The following is a 20,165-nucleotide window of genomic DNA, read 5'->3' as shown; positions in this document are numbered from 1 at the left end:
AGCACGAAACTCAGCAGGTAAGTAATACACCATATTGATATCCATACCTTCATGAACCGGCGTAGACTCATAGTCCAACATATCAACCTCCTTCTCGAGTGCATCCACCGATTCTGAAATTTGTCCGAGTGAAGAGGAAGCAATAGGTAACATAGACGATGCAATGATTGTGTCATCCTCTTTTGGTAATGTAGGTACTGCTGTGGTTGGTGTAAAAGTCACTGCCTCTTGTATTTGTTTGGGCCTCCACACTTGTTTTGCTGGAACCATGGGTCGAGTGTCATTGAACAACGTATCCCTTTGTTTCTCGGCCTCCTGTTCTGCCATCTCTTGACTCCTTAACCTCTGTAGTTTCCTCTTTTGTGTCTTCGTTAGCCCTGGAGGACACCACTTTGGCTGAGTGTATTTAGGATCTCTCGTTTTTACCTGGCTGGTGCTTGCTTCATGGTCATTAGCCGAGTGCTTTGGTGCGATAGCAAGTATCGGCTCAGTCGGATTGCTATGCACAATCGGCTGCTGTATGGCGAATGTTTTGGTGCCCAAGATAAGTGAGTCGGCGTCCATTTTCTCCTTGCCTTTTCCCGACTCAACTGCTGCACCACTTGGTGATTTAACATGCCATTCTTTTCGACTTTCCAGATGCATGCAATTTCCACTCGGGCGCATCTTTTTCTCTGATGGAATCCACTCGGATGGATATCACTCGGATGGAATTCAGTCGGATGGAATCTACTCGGCCTCATTTTTTCACTCGGATAGTTTCCACCTGGGTGCATTCTTACACTCGGATAATTTCCATCCGTTCGCATGTTTTGACCAGCCGACCAATAGTTACCGATGTTCAGTCGGCCATTATATGAGTATTCAAGTCGATTCCAAACAGTTTGCCTTTGCTCTTCTGGAAACAACGCCTTTGTTCATATACTGACTAAACATATCATCTGATGGTGAGCTTGGTCGTTTCAAGTATGATGGCCGGTTAGAGCTGGAACCAGCCGACTGATTAGCATATTTGGACATCAACATATCAAAAGTTGGCTTGATCCGCTTGCGCTGTACTTTAGCTTTGTTCATCTTCCACTTGCCAACTTCAGGACTCTTGGGCTTAACAAATTTAACTCGAGTGTCCTGCTGCACCTGTGCTTGCCCCCCCGAGTGTAGGATTCTTGATGGTGATCTTGATCACTTCCTTGCCATCGGGTTGCTTATCAAGCACAACATGTCTCCCCAAGACTTTGTTGTCCTCCTTGTCTTTCCTGGGCTCACCAATAATGACATTAGCTTTATTAGCAGATTCGGCTACCTTCGGCCGAATGAGCAGCTTCTTCCCTTCTAAATCCATGGTGTTCATTGGAAAGGGTTGTTTATCAACTTGCATCTCAAAAAAGTTCAATCGTCCATCATTAATGGCCGATTGTATCTGTCGTCGAAAAACATTGCAATCATTAGTAGCATGAGAAAAAGAATTATGATACTTGCAATAAGCACGCCGTTTCAGCTCTTCAAACGGCGGTGAAGTATGAGATATTCTAATAATCTTAGCCTGCAGCAAAGCATCAAATATTCTATCACACTTAGCAATGTTAAAAGTGAACTTTATCTCTTCATCACTATTCTTATGAATTGGTTTCAGATCATTGCAAGTAAAGGGTTTGACCTTAGATGGCCAAACAAATTCAGTAGCAAAAACATCACCCTCATCGTCCGAGTGATCACTATCATATTCCACCATATTCATCTTTGGACGATCGGCTTTGTATCTATGCACTTCTTTGAGATCTTCGCTTCGGCTTTCCTGAGCCAAAGCCCTTTGTAAGACTTGGTTGATATTTAAAAACTCATAGCCTTCTAGCTTTTCTCTAATGGGAGTTCTCAAACCACTCGGCACTAGGTCCGCCAAGTCCCTCTCGGTTATCACCAAACTAAAACACCGGTTTTTTGTTTCTCTGAATCTCTTGACATAATCGGAGACCGATTCACCATGCTTCTGTTTAACCGATGTTATATGTGACAACTTGAGTTCATTGTCGCTGCTATAAAAGTGATCATGAAATTTCTGCTCTAGCTGCAACCAAACTCGAATGGAACCATGTGGTAAAGAAGAAAACCATGAAAATGCGGTACCAGTTAATGACAAAGGAAATAAACGCACTTTCAACTCATTTAGTGAGCCTGCTTCACCTAGTTGTGCTAAGTATTGACTAACATGCTCCCATGTGGTTTTTGTGCCCTCTCCATTGAACTTAACAAAATCTGGAATTTCATATCCTGGAGGGCACTGGATGGCATCAAAGTACTCGGGGTACGGCTTTTGGTAAATCCGATTCCGAGGTAACTCAACCCCAAAATTCTCTCGAAGCATCTTAGCCATCTCCTCTCTAAGATTAGCTAAACCATCATCCATAGTGGACGATGAAACTTGTGGTAGTGGCATAGGAGGAGTAGGACTACTAGTTGTAGGTAGGAACTATGGCATGTATGTCGACCCATAATTTGCTAGTGGTCGAGTGGTTGTAGCTATAGGTAGGGTTGGGTTCGGCGTTGCCACCGAACCGGGCATGCTCAAAATAGGATTAGTTGGTGCAGCTATAATCTGATTTGCTTGTGTAGAATAATAAGTCATCGGCATAGGAGGCGCCGATGAAATAGGTAAAGCCAGGTTAGGGTTTTGCACACTAGCAGCTACACCATCATTACCACTAGACGATTGAGATGTGTTCTTCTGAGCATTAGTATTTTCTATGAAAGTTTGATAGACTAGATTGTTACCATCAGCAATACGACTTTCAATCTCAGCCCACTGCTCAGGAGAAAAGGCAGTACTTACAGAGGGTTTAACCTGCTCGGCTTGAAGAGGAGGGAACTTGATTTCTTCAATCGGAGTGATGTTGCCTTGGCGATCCTTCTTGAACTTTGCAAGGAACTCCTGCAAGTCCTTCTCCTCGCACGCCTTCTTGTACTCCTCATAGACTTGGCGATGATCGGCCGATATCTCATCAAGACTGGGCTTAATGATGTTATCGGCGTCTACCTCAGATGGCTTGGGAAGATCGGACATGGTGGATGATGATGATTGATCTTCGTTCCCTAGCGGAGTCGCCAAAAAGTGTGTTGACACACGAACACGTAACATGTACCCTCGACGCCGGGGGTGATGCACCGCAGCTCACGTCGAAGGAGACCCGACCGACAGCGCGATACGCAAGACAGTCGGTGGGCGCTTTTGCAGACCCGAAACCCCGCGCACCCGGGAGGGACCCCGTCAGGGATTGCGGCGGCTATGGGCTGCCCTAGGTCGATTCGCTCGCCCCTAGAGCCTCAGGATTCGCAGCTCTCAAACACGAAGAATAGCGAAGAACGAGAGAGAAAAACGGTGGAGAGATAAAACGTAGACAGGAAAAAACCAATATATTGATTTGTTCGATTGTGTGTTGTTCAATCGGCCATCACCCCCAACATATATAAGAGGTGACTGGACTTCCCGTACAAGTAAAGGATTCATCTAGGCTTTCCTTACAAGAAAAATTACATCAATTCACGTCCTAGAGTCCTATTTCTATTCCAACTCGGATTCAGTCTGAATCTGGCCCAAACTCTGTCTTCCTTCTTACGTGGGCCGCTGAGCTTGCATATGATCTCTGATCAAGACGGCCCAAATATCAAACTTGTGCGCCTCGATGATACAAACAACTCTCATGTTGATCACTTTTTCAAATAAGGCTTTCTTGAATACTTTTCGAGGTCATCTTTACCTTCTAGTCGGACTCGGTCTTGCAGTAGACTGGATTATCCGAGTCTCGTAGTAAATTTGTAGGCCATATACTATCTCTGATGATGATGACTCCAAAACCAAAGTTTACCTTCTTGATAATATGCACAACTTCTGTATTGAACACTTCTTCATCCGAGGTCATCTTGATAAACTTCCGGGCATATGTTCAGTTTCACTCGGATTCGAGCTCATCCACTCGGATTAGAGTCATTCACTTGGATCATCCACTCGGATTAGAGTCATTCACTTGGATCGTCCGACTGGACTTTTTCACTCGGATGTTAGAATCTTTCACTCGGAAGACAATTTTCACTCGGATGATCATATTTTTACTCAGAAGGCAATCTCTTTACTCGATCGGCAAGTTTTTATTCCGACGGTAATCTTTTCACTCGGATGATTATATTTTCACTCGGAAGACAATCTCTTACTCGATCGGCAAGTTTTCATTCCGACGGTAACAATTTCACTCGGATGATAATAATTTCACTCGGACGGAAAACTTTCACTCGACCGATAAGTTTTCACTCGGATGGTAAGCTTTTCACTCGGATGGTAAGCTTTTCACTCGGATTTTCCGACTGAAAACATAGCCTGATCTTGTTTTGTCTCTCCAGGCCTCATACGACCTCGGATTGGGACGAATTATATATGAAAAACGATCGTCTCGACGAGACGAAACCTTTCTGTGTTGAAGGTTTTTCTATTCAAGTCCGTCTTGAGGTCCGAATTGCTCACGCATTGCATCAGACACTCATCAATATGTGTCTGGTGTCAAGCGTAATATTTTGGTCTTTGGCCTGTCCAAACAGTATTGACTGTAACTTTTGCATATGAACTCGGATTAAGATGATTTATATATGAAAATCGATTGTCTCGACGAGACGAAGACAACTCCTTTAAAGCACTACTTCATCTGAGGTCATATTGAGGGCGTAAACGGCCGAAAAGCACTCAGAACACTAAATTTTGTCACTCGGAGTACAGCTTCGGCCACTGAGATGAGGTCGAATGGCGATAGCCTAAACATCAAAGTCGTTCCACTCGACGATGTGAAACTTTATCATGCTGAAAACCCTTTCATTCTGTATCTTGCCAAAATCAGGCGTCAACACATGCCCCCTATTTTTCGGCAAAGCTTGCACGCCGAAAAATAATATGCATGGTGTTCATTCTAAGGACGATGTCAACACTCCATCGGCCATTTATTTTTCTCAGGGCGATAATTATGTATCGGCCATGTTTGTGCTAAGGGCGATAATCGTATATCGGCCATTACCTACTTAGGCTTCCTGCCACACACTCGGGTGGTACTTCTTCAAATATTTGCCATTGAGAGCTCGAGGTAACAATGCCCCTTGTATTGATTCCACCAAATATGAATTTCCGGGAATAATTCTTGTAATCTAAAAGGACCTTCCCAACTTGGAGACCACTTCCCGAATTTTCTATCTCTTGAACCAATCGGCAGAATCACTTTCCAGACGAGATCACCAACTTGAGAATTCTTCAATTTGACTTTCTTATTGTAAGCTCTTGCCACCCTCAACTTATCTCTCTCTATGGCCTTTAAAGCAGCCAAACGTTTATCGGCAACCTCATCAATATTGTCCATCATTAAATTATAAAAGCCTATTGTCGATAAATTATTTTGTTTGGCTATTCTCAAAGCATTCAAATTTACCTCCACTGGTAAAACAACCTCTTGACCATATATTAGCTCATATGGAGTTACCTTCGTAGCACCATGCCTTGAAATTCTATGTGCCCATAATGCTTCAGACAACAACTCATGCCATCTCCTCGGATTATCCTCAATCTTTTTCTTGATGAGCTTGATTAAAATTTTATTGCTAGACTCGGCTTGTCCATTAGCTTGGGCATAATACGGAGAGGAATTGAGCAACTTTATATTATAAGATTCGGCAAACTCTATGACTTGGTGCGACATAAAAGATGAACCTTGATCCGTAGTTAACGTTTGAGGAATACTAAATCTACGAATAATGTGTTTGGTTATGAACTGAATTTCCTCCGTATGTGTCATGTTCTTGAGAGGTACTGCTTCAGACCATTTAGTGAAATAATCAGTTGCCACCAATACGAACCGATGCCCTTTTGAGGAAGACGGGTGGATTTGTCCAATGAAATCTAAGCCCCAACCTCTGAAAGGCCACGGTGTGATAATAGGATGTAACATAGCAGCAGGAGCCAATTGAATATCACCAAACTTTTGATAAGCTTCACACCCTTTATAATATCTAAAGCAATCATTAATCATAGTCGGCCAATAAAACCCAGCACGTCGCAATAACCATTTCATCTTGGGAGCCGACTAGTGAGTGCCACAAATACCTTCATGTACTTCTCCCATAGCAACTCTTGCCTGGTCGTCGTCCAAACACTTTAGAAGAACATCATCGACTGTTCGGCGATAAAGACCATCATCTCTCGTTGTATACTTGAAAGCCATACGCCGAACAGCCCTGTCCACCCTTTCACTCGGATTGCACAAGTAATCAACAATGGGCTTCCTCCAGTTGGGATTATCACCTGCACTAGATTTTTTGTTAATGGCCGAATCAGTGGGTTCAGGTTCGGCCTCTCCCATATTGGCAAGACAAGACATCGGTCTTTGAGAGATATGAAACATGCCATGATCAACATGATATCCAGATGCTTGCTGTGCCAACTCATTTGCTTTCTAATTGTCATGTCTAGATATATGTGCAATGCTAAAACAATCCAAAGTAGAAATTATATCTAGACATTTATCAAAGATAAACATTAAGTGATTCGTCCAAACACTGAAAGACTCTGGATATTTGCTGCACCACTAGTAACGAATCACCGTAAGCCTCAATATGTGTAACACCTATAGCAAGTAACATCTCTAGGCCGAATAACAATGCTTCATATTCGGCTTGATTGTTTGTGCAAAAATATTCTAAGCGGCATGAGGCTTCAAAAATAGCACCATGAGGAGATATATAAACAATACCAACACCTTGACCATTGCTACAAACTGAACCATCAAAGTATAATCTCCATGGTACTAATGAAACAAGGTTCATATCAACATCATGCTTGTCATCAATCCGATATTCAATAATGAAATTAGCAACAATTTGGCCTTTCATGGATTTTAGAGATTCATAAGCCAAATCATATTCAATCAAAGCATAAGCCCACTTGCCAATTCTTTAGACGACTATAAAATAGCAAAGGCACCATAAATTTTCTCTTTAAATTTAAACTGGCACTAGCCAAGAAACATGCCGATTAGTATTTTTGGTCTGCCTATTAGTACTCATGCTAATTAAGAAAGATTGTGTGCATCGGCTGCATGCCCGTTGCAGTGCTCATCAAGTGCATAAGAAAGTGGGAAAAAAAAGGACAGACCCTAAAATAAATTTTCGGCCGACTGAAAGTAGCTAAAGTGATCAAGAAATGGGTCCCGGCTCTGACTTTTTTTGCGGGGGGCACAACTGATTCCAGTGCACCGCTCATCAGAGGAAGATAATCATACTAGCATGAGCATTGCTGTTTTTTGGGGGGTTGGCTTTTTACTATTTTGTTACGGGCCACTGCTAGGCGCCGGCCCCCAGCCGTTCAATTTGCGTGTCCTCTGCCGTTCGATTCCCTGGGCGTCGTCCTCCCCACGAGAGTTTGCTTTCTCTTGGTTAACCAACATCTTTACTTCATGCCCCATCTTGGTTTCTTGAAAGCCACAATAAACTCTTAATTTCCCTTCATTGCTTTAATATTATATCACCAAAGACTCTTTCATGACCATATCAAGTTTCAGTATGAGTATCATATTGGTCAACTCTTAATTTTTTTTGAATTTCTTTTATAAAAAAATGGATTTGTTTTTAAAAAAATTGATTTTTCAAATTTTTGAATTACTTTCCAATCTAATCTCTAATCACCCATCATCATTCCAAATCATCTAACTTCCGGAGAGTCACCCATCCTCTCACTACCCTAGCCTGAGCACGCTTAACTTCCGGATTCTATTCTCCCTCGTTTCCAAGTCTGCACTTGTTGTTTTCCTGACAATAGTAAGATATCAATCCTATTAACCCTCAGGAATTTAGCTTGAGCATGAAGTCACACATTTCACTATTTGAGTTTGAAACTATTGTTCTTAAAAACAATAATTATTTAGTGACACTAATATTTCCTGAATAAGTAGTTTGACTACAGTTTGACCAGATTTGGCCAAAATTCAAAAAAACTGAAATAATTATTTAGTAACACTAATATTTCTTGAATAAGTAGTTTGACCATTGTTTGACCATACTTTGAGCATAGTTTGACCAGATTTGACCAAAATTCAAAAAAATTGAAATAATTATTTAATAACACTAATATTCTTTTAAAATTATTTAGTAACACTAATACTTCTTGAATAGTTATTTAGTAATACTAATACTTCTTGAATAAGTAGTTTGACCAGATTTAACGAAAATTCAAAAAACTGAAATTTGAGCATAACTTTTTTTTCCTTTTAGAATTTGAGGATTCTAAAAATTTCCAAACAGGCCGTAGGCCATCAAAATCGGATGCGGATTTTCATGCTGAACATTTTGATATATTATACGTTTTTTGTGACATCGTATGCAAAAGTTATAACTGTTTTATATTTTCCCTACATTTTTTTGCAAAACATGTCCAAATTTAAGTTTTTAAATTTTCCTAACTAGTACATGTAGTAACATAACTACATTTGGAAGGATTTTAATTTCTGAAGTTTTTATCATTTTCTTTTGCTTTTTACAAAATTGAAAAGGCGATCCACCGGGGGGGTAGAGTTTGAAAATGGGACCTTTAGTACCGGTTCGTGCCACGAACCGGTACTAATGCCTCAAACCCCATTAGTACCGGTTGGTGGCTTGAACCGGGACTAAAGGTCTAACCTTTAGTACCGGTTGGTGCACGAACCGGTACTAATGGGCATCACACCCTTTAGTCCTGGTTCGTGGCACCAACTGGGACTAAAGGTCCCATTTGAACCGGGACTAATGCTCACATTAGTCCCGGTTTGTAATGCAACCGGGATTAATGCTCTTTTCTGGGTGAACCAAAGCCCTGTTTTCTACTAGTGTCCTTAGACATGTGCTCATCCCGGTCAATGGCGTTGCTCCGGGTCCTCCGGTACGAGAAGCCACCTCCGGATGCGACGTCGTCGTGGCCAACACCAAGTCAAGAGGCGTCCTGAGCCATGTGAAGAAAATATAAGAAAGATGCGGCCAAGCAGTTGGCAGAGATCAGTGAAGGAAACTTACCCGATCGCCGTTGGGATGGCCTGCCTTGTTGGTGGCGGCGGGATGACCCGACGCACCCTCTTAGCGGCCGTCTTGCCGCGTGCGGCCGGTCGCTCCAGTGCGCGCTTCGTGGCCAGCTTCGGCGCCATGTCATCCTTCCCGTGCGGCCGGCTTGCCGCGGCCGGCGCGCAGGACGACCCGGAACCGACTGTCTTCCTCAGCCGTCTTGGGGCGGTCAACGGTGTCGTCCCCTCCCCCTGATGGCACTGCACCACCGTCGTGCGTCAGAACCTCCACATCATCATCCGACCAACCTCGTAAGAGGTCTTGGTGTGGAGACTTACCCGCGCGGCGCACCTCGCTGGCTTTAGCGTCGGCCTGCTCCGGGTTCTCGGCAAAGGATTCTGCCCCCTTCGAGCGGGCTTGCTCGATGGCCAGTACCTGCGCCCTCGTCCCGTCACATGTTTGCCAGATTGCATTCAGCAGCACCTCCCTCATCGCATCAGGATGGTGGAAGAGTTGTGACATTGCGAAAAAGGGGGACCAAGGACTCACCACTGTCACCGGGTACTCTGCGCTAGGGCGCCTTCCCAAAGCGCCTGTCCGGGGGCAACCCGGCCTTGGAGATGCCGTGCACCCGGTCGGCGACCTGCTCCACCGGCAGCCTCCCAGATGACATCAGGGTGGGATCCCGACGGTCACCTATCTGGCCGATGATGTGTGCCCGGTGTTACAGTGGAAGCACCCAGCGCGCGATGAAGGCGGCGACAAGTTCCGTCCCCTTGAGCCCCCCTGCACCATCATCTCCCCAATCCGGCTGCACAGATTTTGCATCCCCATGCGACGGGTTCTTGGGCATGTAGCCCAAGTTCATCTTGGCGAGCGGCTTCTCATTGATGAACGGGGGCAAGTTGATGGCATCGGCTCCTCCGCCGACCTTGCGCACGTAGAAGAAGGTATTCTACCACTTCTTGGCAGAATCCTAGATGGGCGTCTTGGGGAACACCTCGTGCGGCAGGACCGAAACGATGGCAGCCCCGCAGTCGGACATGGCCCCGGCCTCCGGTCCCTACTGCTTAAGGAAGAAGAGGCGGCTTCAGAGCTCCACATCTGTTTCCACCCCCAAGTAATCCTTGTAGAGGGTGACGAAACCAGGGAGCTGCAGCACGGTGTTCACAGATGGTGCGGCTGCAGCCCGAAGAAAGAGAGGAAAGCACGGAAGAAGGTGCTCGCGGGGAGGCCGAGCCCGTGCTTGAAGTGGTTGTAGAAGACCACACACTCGCCAGCTTGCGGATGCGGCTCCACCTCCTCTCCGGGCGCGCGGGCATCCACATCCTTCGCTGACGGCAGCCGTCGAGTGTCGCGGAGGTACTGGATATGGGCGTGGGTGATGATGGACCCCTCCCACGAGCCCTTTGGCGGTGCCATCTGTGGGGCTCAGCGAGAGTGCAAAGTTCGGCGGCAAGAAGGAGCTAGCGCGGCCGGTGGGCGATTCGGGTGGCGCCTGGTGATCCGGTCGATGACGAGCTTGAGAGGTTGGGCAGAGAGAAGTAGGACGAGGCGAGGGGTGCATGTGTGAGTATTTCCACTGCCCCTTCCTCGATATTATAACCGCGGTCATACGTGAGGAAGTGGGATCGGCTCCGCCCGCTTTTACACTTCCCCGCATTGTGTGGGCACATTTCCCCCACAAATTAACTACCCCGAGAAGCGTAACCGTCCGTTGTGGCCGCAATCAATCCTTGCACGAGGGCCAAGGGCACGACATGGTGGGCCCCAACTCGCTGCTACGTCCCGTCGCGCGCGTGGCCTAGCAGGGCCTCTCCGGCCGCTGTTTACCACGTGGCACCCGCACCGGGCCACGGGAGGGCGCGTCCCTCCCATTCAAGATTTAGCAGACTTCTCAGTTTCCCGCCCACAACGGGGTCCCGTGAGCCGACTTCCAGAAGCCGGCACACAGTGGGTGTTGCCGAACCCGGCGGCCACAAACATCATCAACCCAGCTGCCTCTTGAGGGGGGTGAAACTGCGAAGGCCCCCCCTGCTTGAAGCCAATGAGCCTTCACAACTTCGGGGACTACTATCGGGGGGATGGTCCCCGGTGAGGCAACGGAACCCGGATCCCTTTCAAAAACATTGGGGCTAGCAATGCCCGTCAATCCGGCTTGCCCCTGGCCGACTTCCTAGTGCAACCCGGCCGGGTCCCGCAACCCAGCCAAGACGGCCGGCCCAAGCCAGCCGGCTCTACCAAGTCAAACCTTCATCGACAAACCAACATGGCTACAGTGCGCCCTCCTTTACGCCGGCCCCGGCGGGCGCGGTTGCCGTGCCGACCAAGCCCCCGCCTGGGGCGGGTGGTGTCCCAGGGGTGCAACCCTGTAGCAAGACGGCGTGGCCGTCCCATGACGACCACCCAGCATGCCTACAGCACTGAGAAGTCGGCCGTACCCGTGCCCGGCGGGCCTAGTACGGCCCGTACCCGACGGACCCGGCAAGACCCGCGTCCGACGGACCCGGCGCCCTGCTGCCGGCTCCAAGACACTGGCGACCCAGCCCCACGTCTATGTATCTTTACCATTGTAACCCCCGGGGGGCAGCCTATAAGACCCCCCGGTGCTCTTCCATGCAGAGGGTCGATTCCATTAGCCACACACACACACACACACACAAACACACAGACACACACACACACACACACACACACACACACTTACATCCACCACACGGAGAGGGAACATCCTATGCACTGGCCTGCCTTCCTTCCTTCCCAAAATAGCTCTAGGAGCAAGCTTGTACCATCTTCATGTAAACCACACTCGGCAGGACTAGGGGTGTTATCTCTACGGAGAGACCTGAACCTGGGTACGTCTTGCGTCTCCCGCTCGCTCGTACCAACCTCACCTCTGGAGCCCACCGGTTGCCTCTTGCCTATCCCTCTCTTTAGCTACCCCGTGGCATCTGTTGTGCGCCCACCACTACATGTAGTGCTTGGACGTACCGTTCGAGGGAACCACAAGGAGTCGTTCGAGGGATCCGGGAGATCGTTGTTCGCGGGACATCTGTTCGTTGGAGATCGGCCGAACGACTGCACACATCACCAACTCTACTTCCGCTGCGTTGAGTGCGCATCTAGTGGTAAACCCGATCTAGTGATCTATTTCAAGTACATGATCATGGGCGCGGGGTAGAAAATTTATTTGGTGCTAGCATAGCGTACCGTGTGTTCCAACAAAGGCTTCTATCATCATGCTTATGTGTTCGACTATTTGGAACGTAATTAAGAGAAGTTCTCAAAAGTCTGCATTCACAAAGGAAAATTGTATCAAAATTAGTTAACTTTCAGCCTTACTTAATTCTAGGAAATGATATGGTAATACGGGCCCACTAGCAAGAGAGACGCGCAATGCTATGAAACAATTGACTACCCAGAGTGCAGTTTACATTGATACTTTTCTGGAATTCTCACTCTGCCTTCCTTTACAACTAAGCTAATACAGTATTAGAAATGTGAAAAACATCACTCAAGGTAAGGGAGTAGGGAACCTGAAAGATTCTGGGTGACTGGGCCACTTAGCGAAATTCCTCTCGTCTTCCGGCTCCACTCTCAGATGCAACCGGTCGTTCCAGTTCAGGCCCTCATCCTCAGAAACCACTCTGTCACTGCCATACCCTTCCACCTGGTAATGCTTGCCGTTGCCATCCACCAGATTGCTGCATTTCTGCTTCTCTTCGGACGGTTGACGGAAGAACTCCCTTGACGGGGTCATCATTGCATCCATGAGAGAATCCTTGATCCCATGATTGGTGTCCTGGACAAGTTAAACAGTTTCAGTAAGAGTCCAATAACTTTACAAGCTAGTACTCCCTTCGTTACAAATATAAGATGTTTTGAATATTTCAATATGGACTACACTCGGCCTGAAATGGGTGAACAACCACACTAAAACATAAACATGCCTATATGTATCCAATTCACAAAAAGGTTAGAACATCATATAGTTGTGAACGGAGGGAAGAGTAATTAAGGTGCACACATACACAGATGCTCGCTCACCAGGAAGAAGCCCCAGGTCTGTAGAGCCGCCCGGAGCTTGTCAGCCTCGTCGGCGTCCATGAGCCGGCCAAGGTCAATGAGAGGGATGGGCTCCGGCATTTCATTGGCAGCCAGCAGGTCGCCATGACGGTCTTGCTCGTGCACTAACTACCGGCTCGGCGGCTCCTCGATGCCGGCCGAAGCCAGGTCTTACACCATTGGCGTCTCGTCAGACTTTGTGGTGAACGTTTGGGTGAAAACATACTGTGCGTCCGGTAGAACCACTGACAGTGTTGTTTCTGCAAATCGAGACGTGCTTGTCGTGGAACCACTATGCATTTGCTTTGTTTAAAAGCGTGCCATCGCTAGCTTCACAAATTACTGTGCCAGTGCTTCACTATGAAACAATGAAACACAGAGAGCCACAAACATCCACGCCTTTTATATCAAATAATATACTTAACACCAAGAAAGAAGCGTGACACAAGTCAATACGGAACCGTGTCCGTAGGTAGTTCACGTCTGTGCTTTTAAATACATGGAAATAATATTTTAAATACAGTGTATCTGACACATAGGCTATTCCGATCCTCATAGAGTAAACGCCCGTGGCTGTTCGTGAGACAAAGGTTCAGCTCCGTGGGCTAAACATCGACAATGCCTTTTGAACGCTTCAAAATAGCGTCTCTCGAATCTGCCGCTCATTGCCTCACAATAAACACATGACAGTGACTCTGCCTAATACTAAAGTATGCCTCCATGGGCTTCTCGTCCGTGCCTCTCCGTCTGAACGAGTTGACTGAATCATTCGGAACACAAACACAACCGAATATGACTCTATATAATACCACACGATGCCTTTGTGGATTTGATGCCTGTGCCTGTGAACCTAATGACTGAAACACAGAGAGTCGCAAACGTACATAACCGTGGCTGCAGAGAGTGCTAGTCTATGCTTTTAAAAAACACGCACCAGTGGTGACATCTGCAATTATGTCCTTGCACTGTGCCTCATCCTCATTTTTTTCTGAGATCTTCTCCTCCTCCTCCGTTAAGCTGTTGTGTTTTTTGTACGTGCGCAGTGAAGACCTAACCTAAGTGTCTATCTCGTGCTCGGTTTGTGTAGTAAACGCTCGAACGTGACTCTGCCTAATACTGAAGTATGCCTCCATGGGCTTCTCGTCCGTGCCTCTCCGTCTAAACGAGTCGACTGAATCATCTGGAAAACAGACACAGGCGAACATGACTCTATATAATACACTTGATGCCTTTATGGATTTGACGGCAGTGTCGACCCTTATCACTGAAATACAGAAAGTCACAAACGCACATAACCATGGCTACAGAGATTTCCAGCCCGTGCAGCTAATGAAATGTACGGTTTGCGCAATAAACGCATGAACGTGATTGTGCCTAATATTAAAGTATGCCTTCATTGGCTTCTTGTCGTGCCTCTTCCAGATCCACCTCAACGAACAATGGTCGTTGGCGGCGCCACGGCAGCAATGGAGGTGGAGATGGAATGCGCTGCTCGCAGTACCAAAAGGTCCAGAGTGGCTTGATGCCATAAATTTATGATCAAAGTTGAAGCACGGGAATAAAAAATACTATATTTTGGAACGAAGTTTGCTACACCTACGGGCAATTCTATCGAGATGAGTTGGAGACCTAGGATTCATCATGATTTGGGTCCCACGGCTAGTTTTATGGTGAGAAAATCAATGAGATTAGGCCATGCAATCGTGTAACTTGCCTCCGTAGTGGGATTCCCGTAAGTCTAGCATTTTTGGAGAACGGAGGGAGTAGTAGAGATAAGTGTTGCGCTGGAATCAGTTTCACTATAAAACAAAGAGATTTTTACATCTGTGCCCCTGGTTCCTTAGCTGTACTCATTCATCCCCACGCTCTTAACTTTTGCTCAATTCCCCCACTCCCTTGGTTGAAACTCTCACAAATGGGCAAACTGAACGTTGTTGTCAGGTCAATGGCTTGACTGTTAACTCTGACTAGTGAGGCCATGTAGGCGTGCATGTAACTGACCGTGGTCATGGGGTAGCACGTGTCCATGGAACATGCCAAAAACGTCCCATCGTATAAGAGGAGGAACCACCTCGTCCCTACCATTTCCCTCCAAATCCCCTCCCTGCCGCATTGTCTACCTCTCCCGTACCGCGTCGTCTCGCTCTCCTCCACCGCACTATCTCGCTCTCCCCCACCGCATCCTCTTCCTCGCCTTCATCGCCTCCCTCATACCGATGGCGGACACTCGTGGCGATGCTAGCACAGCGGTCGGAAATTTACGGGGCGCGATGACCGTGACAGATGTAGTGCAGGACGTTGGAGGCATCCACGGTGGTGTGAGGTAACTCGCAACTGTTGTCGCGGCTGTGGATGTGGAGAAGGAGGTGGCGGGCTCCGCCTCAGCGCTGCCGGAGCAGAAGGTGACGGCATCGAGCGGCGCAGTCCATCCAGATGCGCTGCCTGCGAGGAGAAGGTGGTACATGAGGTACTTCCATTTGCTTGTACCCTAGTTGCAATATTTAGATGGGTTGTAGAGTTAGTTTCATTGGTTGGATTGTGATTGGTAGGGTAGTACAGATGGTTAGAGCAGTTGGTTTGAGGGATGGGGTTTTCTGTATGGGGGGATGGGAATTTTTTGTATGGGAGTTTTTCGGATTACATTCGTTGCAAAAAATGCTAGACATATCTTAATGAGAGATAGAGATCTCTGTGCCTAAATGCTACACATGATTATTAAATTTGTTTTTGAATGCTACACAGATTGGGGTTTTGAATGCTACACACATGTATGCTTAGATTTGCTTTTGAATGCTACACAGATTGGTGTTTTGAATGTCATATGCCCAAATAGAATGCATTAATTTTGGTGTAGCTACCAATTGATTAAGAACTTACTTGATTCATCAGTATATAAATTTGTCCATAATATGTAGTTATGTTAGCTTTGTTGTTCAATGTGTAAGCATGGCAATGGAAAATGCAAATAGGAACATAGTATGGATAATATGATCAATGTGTCATGTGTGCATATCTATAACATCAATTGGCTTTTGTATTTACTAGTAATGGATGTAATTATATATTCAGGAGGATGATTCAGTGGGGAATAAAAGGAAGCTGGGCCTTACTGGGTTCGACCCGTACGATCCAGAGTGTAGTGACGACGAAGAATATGATGTAAGCCTACTTGAAATTTAGATTGTTCATTTAGTTCCTTTGACATGGTGTATATGAATCTATAATGTATTAATGTAATTCATTCATGTGTGCAATAAGATTCTGGAGAAGATGTGTACGGTAATGTCGCGTCCTTCACAACGAAGGAGGTGGAGAAGATCAAGGCCAAGGGAGTTGCTTCCTTCTACAACCGCAAGATCAAGAAGTGGCACTGCCCCTACTACACCACCAAGCCAAAGCCAAAGGATGGCCGCTTTGATCACCTTGTGTATCATGCAGAGGATGTAGCGATTCGCAGGGAGGACTACAAGATCAGGGGGCAGCATGCTGCCCTCGCAAAGGCCCTGACTCCGGTGTGATGTGATGATGTTTTATATTTTACTTTTGGTAAACTGAATGTGGCTGTTTGGTAAACTTTGTGTCATGCTATCTAAACTTTGTGTGTGATCTATGGTATTAATTTATTATGCTATCTATATTTGTCTGTCCTTAAATTTGCCTGTGCTGTATGGTATGTTATGTTTAGATGGTGTGAGCTATAAGTTTAGGTGCTGCAATGATCACACATACTGCTTCAATGTTGCTTCACTGATCAGACATGCTGCAAAGAATAAGCAAAAAGAGCAAATAGCCCATCATTTGATCAAATATTCCAATAACAGAGCAAAAAACAACATTTGAGTGAAGATAGTCCATCATTTGATCAAGTATTTCAATAACAGATCAAATATTCCAATAACAGATCAAATATTCTAATTTGAATTTGAGGCAAAATTTGAATTTGAACCAACACTTGAAGTCCATTGCATGTGGTGTGATGTTGAAAAGTTTGCTGAATTATTATAAACGTTAGGTGACCAATCTAATCTCTTTTGCGTGGTAAAACTTATAGTCATGAGAAATATGCTCCAAATGAGCTCCATTTGTAATCAAGTTTTTTTGGACCTACTCCAAATGAGCCAAATATTTTTTATTAACACCTATTCAATCTATATAGTGTAGATTCGAAGTCTCACTATTTATTGAATTAATCTTCATATTTTTACATTTTGTTTTTGAAAAAATATGCTTTAATAGGAAACAACTAAAAACATGTTTAAAATATGAAAATGGAAAACTAAGTTCAGATCCTTCTTATTCACTTTGAAATCAAGCTCGGGTAAATTTTTTAATTTTTTTAATTTTTAAAAACCTAAGGGAACCCTACCTCCTCTCCTTGAACTCTCTGCAATGTTGTACGTGATAGCTCATATGTGTGAAGGTTTTTTCATGAAAATGTCCATAGACCAAGTTTATGATTTTTAGTTGGTAACATGTCACATAAGACAATATTGTGCGCATGTTTTATATATTTTTATTTTTATTTTAAATTAATGGTGCTCATTTGACCTCGATCGTGCCACCTAGGTTTTTTTTGATAGTTTTCGTATACCAAGTTTGGTGTTTTTCCTTGTTAGTGTGTCTTATAAAACGACGAACGGGGAAGGTTTCAAATTTTTTCTATTAGTTAAAAATTGGTTATACTCAGTCAAAGCCTAGATAGCCCCGTTGACCAGCTCAAAACAACTCTAAATCCTGCGGGGTTTTGGCTAACCCTAGCGACAACCCTTAGATGTGGTCTTCTAGAAGGGCTGGTTGCGTGCAGGCTCCGCGCCGTTGGATCAGATGGACCACTCCGTATTGTTGGATCGTGGGGCGATCCATGAGATAATCTCCTATTGGTTGTGCTCGCCCACCATTGAGCCTGCAAAAAAACCGTAGTTATTGGGCACATAATGAAAACAAGCTCTGGTTGGGTCGTCGCATTGGCTCTATTTTTTTTTGCTTGACCCTTGTTTTGATTGCACCTACGGAGATTGAGTTCCTGATGCCGCGGTGGGTGTGCAAACGAGCTAGTTCACATTTGTCCCCATTACTGCCATGACGAAATAACACGTCGCACTACGGCTATTTAAGCCACACATCATCTTCTTCTTCGTCTCACATCCCTCATCTATCTCCCATCCTCTGCCATTTGCCCTTCTTGTTCTTCGACCCCAACTTCTTCGACCCCTTCTCCTTCTTCTTCACACCCCTCAGCCATGCAGTACACTGGACCAACCTACCGCTTCCCACCCACTGTGTCGGAGAGGCTCTATACTGTCGGCGTGTACGTTGAGTGTACACTATGTGTGTGGGCGATATCAAGGTGGAGGACTGCAAGGGGCTTCACCGAGTTCTTCCTCACGGCCGGCTACCGCCACCTCCCACGTGGATCTCCAAGGATGTTCCGCGTCGAGGAGGTCATCCAAAACAGGGTGGTGGTTGCTATCCATGCCCACTTCACAAACCCCTTCGATGCCTTCTACCTCCTCGGGCGCGTGTTTTGGTGTGGCTACGAGTTCATTGCTTTCACCACCCACAACATCCTCACGGAGTACAGCAACATCTTCCCCACCGCGTCGCACATGCACACTCTGCCGTACCCCACCGACAACAGCCCGAAGGAGCAGTGGAGCGCACCCGGAGGAGCGAGGTGGAGAAGCCGACGTCTAGGGTTTAGAACCCTCTATCTTTTTTTCTTTTTTTTTGAATCTATGTTATGTTATTAAGTTGTAATTGAACTATATGATCGCGCTCTGGGCTTGTTGGCCTATGTTATGTTATTAAGTTTTCTATCTATCCCATTATTAAGTTCTTGCTAGTTTGTACTTTTTTTTGAATTATTGATTGTTTTTTGAGAGAGCTCGCTTTGTTCGTAAGCACCTAGTGCATGCATAGCTACAAAAGCCACCACCTCGTCGAGGAAGCCACAAAGAATTAAGATATGTAGCTACCTAGTACATGCAACCAAAAATAATAATAAAATATTGTTCAATTTATTTGTCATAGAAAAACGGGTGCAGATGCGAGTGGATCGAGGAGACAAGCATCAGCGCATGCAGGTAGCGACCGTCCTTGCGTCCGTGGTAGCTGGCGTGCACGAAAGCGGCTCGGTCGGCACGCATCGGCGCATGCAGGTAGGCTAGCTCCATGCATGCATAGCAGGCTAGCTGGATACGCCGTGCATGCATTGCAGGCTTCTGTCGTGGTGGCGCACACAGGCGTTTCATGCAACGGCCCAACAGTCCAACGAAACCACGACCCAATGGTCGAACAGTGCCACCGTCCAAGGCCGCCCCACTTGTCTGGTCCAACGGGCGACACAGTCTAGCGCGGCCCCACTTGTTATAGTTAACGGTCAAAGCATTGACCTGACGACATCCACCGTTTGTGACCATTTCTGAGGGTTTCGGACAAGAGAGTGGGGAAAAGTGAGAAAACGTTAAGAACGTGGGGATGGATGAGTATGGCTAAGGAACTAGGGGCACACATGTGAAAATCCCGAAAACAAAACACCCAGCTGCCACAAGCCTGCAACCTGCCGGTCACTCATAATTCATTTTCCCGCCTTAAAATGGAAACACGGATATCTTCGCTTCCCCTTGCCCCTCCCCCCGACAATGGAAGGGCAGCTGTACACGTCCCATTTAGTCCTCACCGGCGTACTCTCCCCCTTCCACTCACCTCCCCTCCCCTCCCGCTAAGACCGCCATGGCCGCACGGTGAAGTTGCTCGTCTTGTCTTGGTCATGTGCATTCTGGTTTCTCCGGCAGGAGGCCGTTATCTCCCGTCACCACCATCGCTCGCCATCGGCGGATCTGCCGTCTCGCCTCCAGTCGGCGGCCATCCGTCACCGCCACCACAAGCAGTGGCCGGCGCCTCTACTGTGCCCCCGCGTCCTACGTCCGGCACGGCCAGCTCGCCTCTGCCGCAACCGACGAAGGACAAGATCAAGCGATTTGCCAAAAACAAGGCCGAAGAGTTGAATGGAAAAGCAGCTGTAGTCGGGATCAATAACGAAGCTATGTTGG

General features: G+C 46.3%; 1 pseudogene; it reads right to left on the bottom strand.

Annotated features, from left to right (window-relative positions):
* LOC123114812 (protein SRG1-like) overlaps window positions 1-9,191 on the bottom strand; it is a 30,224-nt pseudogene extending 21,033 nt beyond the window's left edge.
* Between the last annotated feature and the right edge of the window lie 10,974 nt (window positions 9,192-20,165).

The sequence above is a fragment of the Triticum aestivum genome, chromosome 5B, assembly GCF_018294505.1.
Source record: "Triticum aestivum cultivar Chinese Spring chromosome 5B, IWGSC CS RefSeq v2.1, whole genome shotgun sequence".
Taxonomy (NCBI): domain Eukaryota; kingdom Viridiplantae; phylum Streptophyta; class Magnoliopsida; order Poales; family Poaceae; genus Triticum; species Triticum aestivum.
The sequence above is the reverse complement of the archived record's forward strand: the minus strand, read 5'-3'. Positions and strand labels throughout refer to the sequence as shown.